This window comes from Setaria italica, chromosome IX (assembly GCF_000263155.2).
Source record: "Setaria italica strain Yugu1 chromosome IX, Setaria_italica_v2.0, whole genome shotgun sequence".
Classification (NCBI taxonomy): domain Eukaryota; kingdom Viridiplantae; phylum Streptophyta; class Magnoliopsida; order Poales; family Poaceae; genus Setaria; species Setaria italica.
This window is the reverse complement of record NC_028458.1, coordinates 37,834,429-37,841,144: the sequence shown is the minus strand read 5'-3', so window position 1 is coordinate 37,841,144 and position 6,716 is coordinate 37,834,429. Positions and strand designations below refer to the sequence as shown.

Genomic DNA, 6,716 nt, shown 5'->3' with positions numbered 1-6,716 from the left:
CCTGCTGCGGACCTGATAAAGGAGTCTCCTTATCCGGATTCGAGTAGTAGTCGAGGTCCTCGATCGTATCCGTATCGGATTGTAATTTGGACAGGGCTGTCTAATAAATAGTGGTCGCGTTGCGGAGTCCGAATAGGAATCGACTCTAGTAGTAATCTGACTCGCACGATGGCTTATGTGCCGGGTCGTGCAAGTCAATCCGACCAGTGGAAGAAGTCGAGTTGAACTCGGACTCGTCCCCGCAGCCTCTGACTAGGTCAGAAATTGAAAATTCGCCAAAATTCTCGATGAGATCCTCCAGAGCGTGGTGCTGGAGCTTCATGGTTTGTTGCTTCTTCTCCGGGGTTGACGTAATGTGGCGGCGGAAATTTCCAGCGCCGTTTGCAATGCAAACCCAGGAGCCAAAGATGAACGTCGCGCCTGCTTCAAATATGACGATTGGCTTGTGATGACTTGTGCCATCGAGTTCGCTAGTGGATTCTCGGCGAGATCCCCTACCTGGCGCGCCAGCTGTCGGTGTTTAGACCCGACAACCTACTGAGGGGGGTACCCGAGGTAGTGTTTTGGTTGGTGGGGCTCGTCGAGATCAGGAACTCGAAGGTAAAAGCACACACACGATTTAGATAGGTTCGGACCGCTAGATTGTGTAGTACCCTATGTCCCGTGTGTTGGTTGGATTGAATTGCTTTAGAGGAGGTCTCTGCCTCGCCTTATATAGTCGGTTGGTTACAATAATACTAGTCGGATACGACTAAAAGAAGCCTACCCTATTACAACGAATACTTTCGTAATCCTCGATTAATTTCTATCTTTCCATGTTAGATGCGTCTCGGTGTCCAACCTTATATTTGGATATGTTCAAACCTTTCGGGCCTATAGATGTATGTACGACAAGTGGAACATAATTTGAACCACTGAAGTGAACATGGGTTGCCCGATTTTCTTTTGGCCTATGCAAAATTGCAGGTGGTAGACGGGTAACTTGGGACTTCCCTTAACCCACGGAGTCGATGTGCATGTGGCCATTCGGGCGTGTTACACATTGTGCAGCCGTGTAAGTCATCCACCGTTGTACTAGTTGGCATCTCCGCCCACTTTCGAAATGCGAATTGTCGTGTGCTCGGTGCGTTTAGGAGTGAGCGAACGTGATGTTGCTTTCTCTTTCTTCCTGCATAGCACATGCCTCGATCGCCTGCAAACTGCGTGTGTGCCATTTCTGAAGATGATTGCTGGTAGTAATCTCAGGAAAACCAGCAAGAATCTTAGCATCAACTGAAAGAAAACGCAGCAAATTGGGCTGTTTCAGATTGAACCGGTAGATTTTGATTGCCCCTTATTTAAGTACCCAAATAGGAATTTCTACAAGCCAACCACGTACGGACGTCTTGCCTGGACATTTCTAAACTTTGCCGCTGAATGCACAAGAAGTTAGGTCGTTTTCTCAGAAGCAACATCAAACTGAGCGTTAGGCCATCCGTGATTGCATGAAGTGCTACTCGGTCTGCTGATGATACGTGCAGGTGCAACCCAGTAGCCCCACACTACCCCGGCGCTGCATTCCTGAACCATACCCCGCCCACTTTGCGAGCAGCCCATGCCGCCGTGCGCGCGCAACCGAAGACATCGCCCACGATGCCACGGCCCACGGCTCCACAGGTCGCCCGGCCTCCGGAGAACACTACGGACGACGACGGGGCAGACGAGACCTGCGGCCAGCCGCGGCAACGGTGGATGCGAGCGCGACGACGACGCGGGGCCAGCAAATCTGGCGCGCGAGCTCGCTGCGCGCCTCGGCTGATGGCGAGAGCACCGCGGCTCTTCGTGCCGGCCACTGGTTGGTTCGACAGCCCGGGCCCGGCGGCCGTTGCCTTCTCCGCGGTGGCCCGCACCTCACATGCAAATGTGCAGCGCAGCGCCGCGCGGCGGTCGGCGTCCGGCTCCCCTCCCTCGCACATGCGAGTGGACACATCACCGCGTCAGTTGCCCTTGTATCTTTCCGGAGCTAACTGTTTGTTCGGGCGATCGAGCAGAATAGGAATAGGGAAAAAATTCAGGGCCCTCCTTTCCTGTTGCGTCCTTATCTTCTCCGTCTGTGTCCGAAAAAGAAAACTCGTCGACAGCTGAGCTACTGGGGCGGAGCACAGATAGAGATGTTTTTGCAGCGCAGCGAGAGCGACTACGTTTAAGAAGCATTTAGCGCCATGGACCAACTTGTTGATGGGCTTCGTTTTAATCTGGAGACTCTCGTTGAACCTCCACATGCACAGATACTTTAGGTTCGATACTTTAGTTTAAAGCCTATGGTGCCTGTACTAACTTCCCCTCAACTGGTGCGGTCATTGGAAGTGACTGCATGAACTTCGTTGGTATATGGTCTGAACAGTCAACAGTGCATGTGTTTGGAGCACAAAATTTTCATAAGAAAGGGAAAAAAAAGTGTTTAGTGATATAAAACTAGTAACTCCCACGTAATACCACGTAATAAGCAAGGCCTTAAATACAAAAAAACGATACAATCTCTAATCTCAAACAAGGGAAAGAGATAAGTAAGCTACGTTTTGGACAAGAGGACACATATAGCCTTCAAATTTGTGATGGACCCCGCCGACCCATGTTCCTCTCATGCTGCTACTGCCCGGAGCTCGCCATCCTCGACGTCTCCACCCACCCCTTCCGTCGACGTCCCACTGCAGTTCTGGATGCTCATTTCTATGCTATTTTGGTTCCTTTTTTTTACTTTTGATTGCGTATTTTAGATCTCGATTTGATTGATTTAATCTCTGTAAATGTAGTTCTGATTGATCTCTACTACGATTTGGTATTATGGAGTATCATTGTACTGTGTGGTTTAGCAAATCCGTGGTGATTTTTATTATCCGCAGTTGATTTTGGTTCAAATGTTCATGCGGATCCCAAATCGCATCAGATGATGTGTCTATTTGGAGCATTGACTTGCTATTTCGGATGATGTTGTTTTGTCTAGTTGCAGTTCTGGTAGCAAACTTTCTTGTTGGGGTTCATATAAAATGCTACTAACTCCGTTTGCTATTATTGCTGCAGTTATAAATATCATTTCTACATGTGCCAATGAACTGTAATGTTCCGGTTCATAAAAAAATGCTACTACCTCTGCTTGGTATAATACTTTACAATGTAGGACTTTTAGTATTGTTCTTCTCAGTTCCTGGAAATCTTTTTAGTATTGTTCTTCTCGGTTCCTGAAAATCTTGACTGATCATCACAAATTTTGCTGCTGTTTGGTGGCTTTATGTACCCATATGTCTTCTACCATGCGCTCATCCTTTTTGGCATTGGTGTAAGATATCTGAATGGTGTATATTTTTGGATCTATGTATTTTTCTCATGGCATCTATTGTTAGGCTGTCAATAGTGTATTTTCCTAGAATTTCTACTAGCTCTGTATAGGTCAGCCACATCGGCCTTGTCATATCCACTTTTTTAATGGTTCTATGTTGGAATTTCTATAATTATTTCATGCTTCTACATGCAAATTTCTATAAACTAATTTGTTTTATCTATTCTTTTCTTTTCATCAGAGATTAATTCAATCTTCTTCTCCTGATTCAAATCAATCTGCAATGAAGGTACATAATTTTTTTCTTTTATAGATGTTGTTATTCTACTTTACTAACTTGTTGTCACTACACTTTTTATCTGCCTCTCTAGTCATAAATCTACAGATTAGTTTACTACAATTTTGTGTGCTTTCTATCTTCTATGTTTTCTATATTACATTTTTCAATTGCCTTTGTAGTTTGTCATATCCCTTTTCAATTTTAGAAGTAGTATCTATTCTAACAGTTTCTGTTGTATAGTTCTTTTTACAACATGCAGATGATATATTTATTATATATGACCGTGCTTATTTTTAATTTCACAGTACTATATCTAGATTCTGACAGTTCATGGTGTACTGTCATTTGTTAAGTATGCTCTTGTCATTTGTTAAGTATATTCCTACTATTGATTTCTCCGGCTGGCTGACGTGTACCTTCCTGCTCATAGTGGAGGATTCTGATTTTTGGGTGGGCTTTTGGCCTAGGCCTTTTTCACTGATGGCTGTGTGCAGCCATTAAAGATTTTAATTTTCCCTCCAATCGGGTTGGACACATTTTACGTTTTTCAAAGGGCAAGCTAATTGGAAAGTGTTGTTTATGGTTGAGTCTAGAGCTATTGTTGCCATTTCGCTTTCTTGGTCTGATTATGATTTACTAAAACTTGTTCTTTTTCTTAAAAAAATGTTGCCTAGTAAATACTCTATGTAATTAATAATTTTTCTCACTCTTTGTTCTAAATTACTTTATTTTTATGCAGATTTGTTCTTTTTAATCTCCAACTCCCTCGAAGGTAATTTTCAACCATAATTCTTCTCTTTTCGGTCTCTTTTTTTGTTTCTGTTATTTATTCTGATAGATGTTTCTGCTTTTCCAACTAGCCAATTCCAGCAATTTCTGATATATGACAGTGTATATTATTAAATTCATAGTACCATATCTTGGTTTTGACAGTTCATAGCGCACTGGGTCATTTGTTAAGTATGTTCATGTCAACTTTACAATCAGTATATAAATGTGTTTCTTTCGAGTTTATTGAAACTGTGCACTTTTCAAAAACTGTGTTTCTGATTTATGGGCATTGTTTGGCATCGGCCTTCAACATCGGCTTTGTGCAGCCATTAAAGTTTTTCTACCTTATCTTAATATGAAGTAGTTTTTATATATGATTTGATAGTATTTTAGGTATATTGTCAGATACGACAGCGCATTTTGCTCAATTTGACAATTCACTTTGTACTGTCATTTGTATAATATGTTCGTGTCAATGTTTGATCAATTTTTCTCAATACTATATCTAGGTTATGACAGTTCACAGTTCTATGTCATTTTTTACTATTAGCATATAAACCTATTCTTTCCACTTTATTTAAAATTGTGTACTTTTTCAGCGTATTATTGATGCCTGGTGCTTGTGTGCTTTCTTCAGCTTGTTTCACGTTTGCTTTATATCTTTGTTCAAAATTTGCTCTCTTTATTTTTACATCCCCTACTAGTGATTTCTCAGCTGGTTGACGTGGTCCCTCCAGCTATCAGTGGAGGGTTCTGATTTATGGGTGAGGTTTGGCATCAGCCTTCACTGTTGGCTGTGTGCAGAATTTAAAGATTTTAAATTTTCCTACAATCGGAGATGGACATGATTTAGGTTGTTGACAAGCCCAATTGATAGCTAATTTATGGTTGGGTCTAGAGCTCATGGTGCCATTGGTTTTGGTCTAAATTAGTTATCAAAATTTGAATTTTTATGTCACCCAACTTTTATAGTTATTCTTTTTCTTTTGTTCTTAAGTTAATACTCCTTCTCATTTTATATTTTCATAAGGAAAATGCTTGTTTTTCTGTGGTGTTCTACCTGTGTCATTTAATTTATGGGCGAGCTGAGATATATCGCACACATGGTATATGCTTAGATATGACACTATATATATTCATTTAATTTGATAGTACTTTATGTAGGATCTGATAGTGTATATTGCACTGTCATTTGCATATCATGTTCATGTAAATCTGGTTAGCACTAAGTTTATATTAATTTTTCTTATTGTTACCTTAAAATTGTATCCATTCAGAATCTAATTATGCCTCTTATATACTCACTTTTTTATTTTCTGTTTTTGCAGAGTTGTTCTTTATTCTCCAACTAGCTTCAAGGTATTCTAATACAGAATTAGTGTCATATTTTTCATATATGCACTATATCAAGTTGTTTATCACTTTTTTGCACAGCTAGGTCATGTAATTGATCTTCCTTTTTTCCTAAGCACATTTCTGGTTTTGCTCCCCTGGTATTTTTTTCCTTTATTCCTTATGATAATCATACATGAGCATTTGTTAGTACTTATGTTATATTTTTGAGATACGACAGTGCTTACTGCCGAATTTGACAGCGCACATTGTACTGTCATTTGTACAAAATGTTCATGTCAATTCTATCATGTCTGATTTAATATTTCTAGTTTCTAGCACCTTTGTATAATTTTGTTATTTTTTCATGATAATTAGGAAAATGCTGAATTTGGTGGGGAAACTTGTTGAGGTGAATGTCTTTCTAAACAAGGCCCTTGCGCAGAATTTGGATCTAAAGGATGGACCCACCAACACCCTAGTGTATGCTGCTGTTGAAAAAGCATTTCCTTCTGAGGAGGTCTTGTACAAAGTCACCCAAGTTATTCAGAATATGCTTAATAATGGTGATTTCAAGATTGATCAGATTGCTGCTTCTGGGGAATTTCTTGTGAAGTGCTCTTCTCCCGCTGATGCTAACAAACTCCATGGGAAAGTCCAAGTTTGTGAGAACACTATGATCGGATTTCGAAAGATGTCATTTGTTTACCTTCAAGATGATTTGGCTAGCAGACTTAACCTCAATGTCAGAGATGCCAACCCTGATGAATGGAAATCTGAGGTAGACAAAGAGTACTTTGAAACGCAAGAAAGAGGAAAGGGCCCAGAAGAAGGCAGAAGAAAGGAGGACTCTAAGGATCAGAGATGATGGCGCTAGTTCCTCTAAGAAGAGAAAGATGTGACTGCAGTATGTACTTTTATGCCACATTCCACTTAATGTTGGTGATGTTATTTGTCTTTCTGTAATAGTGTTCCCTATGTTCACAAGATCTGAATTACAATATGTTTTGACTAATC

At 40.9% G+C, this 6,716-nt stretch overlaps 1 long non-coding RNA gene across 1 annotated transcript; it reads left to right on the top strand.

Annotated features, from left to right (window-relative positions):
- The first annotated feature begins 2,650 nt into the window (after positions 1-2,650).
- LOC101757828 lies at positions 2,651-6,716 on the top strand. Its single transcript, XR_215907.2, has 4 exons — positions 2,651-3,605; positions 4,336-4,368; positions 5,696-5,726; positions 6,078-6,716. It is a non-coding gene; the product is annotated as an uncharacterized LOC101757828 (long non-coding RNA).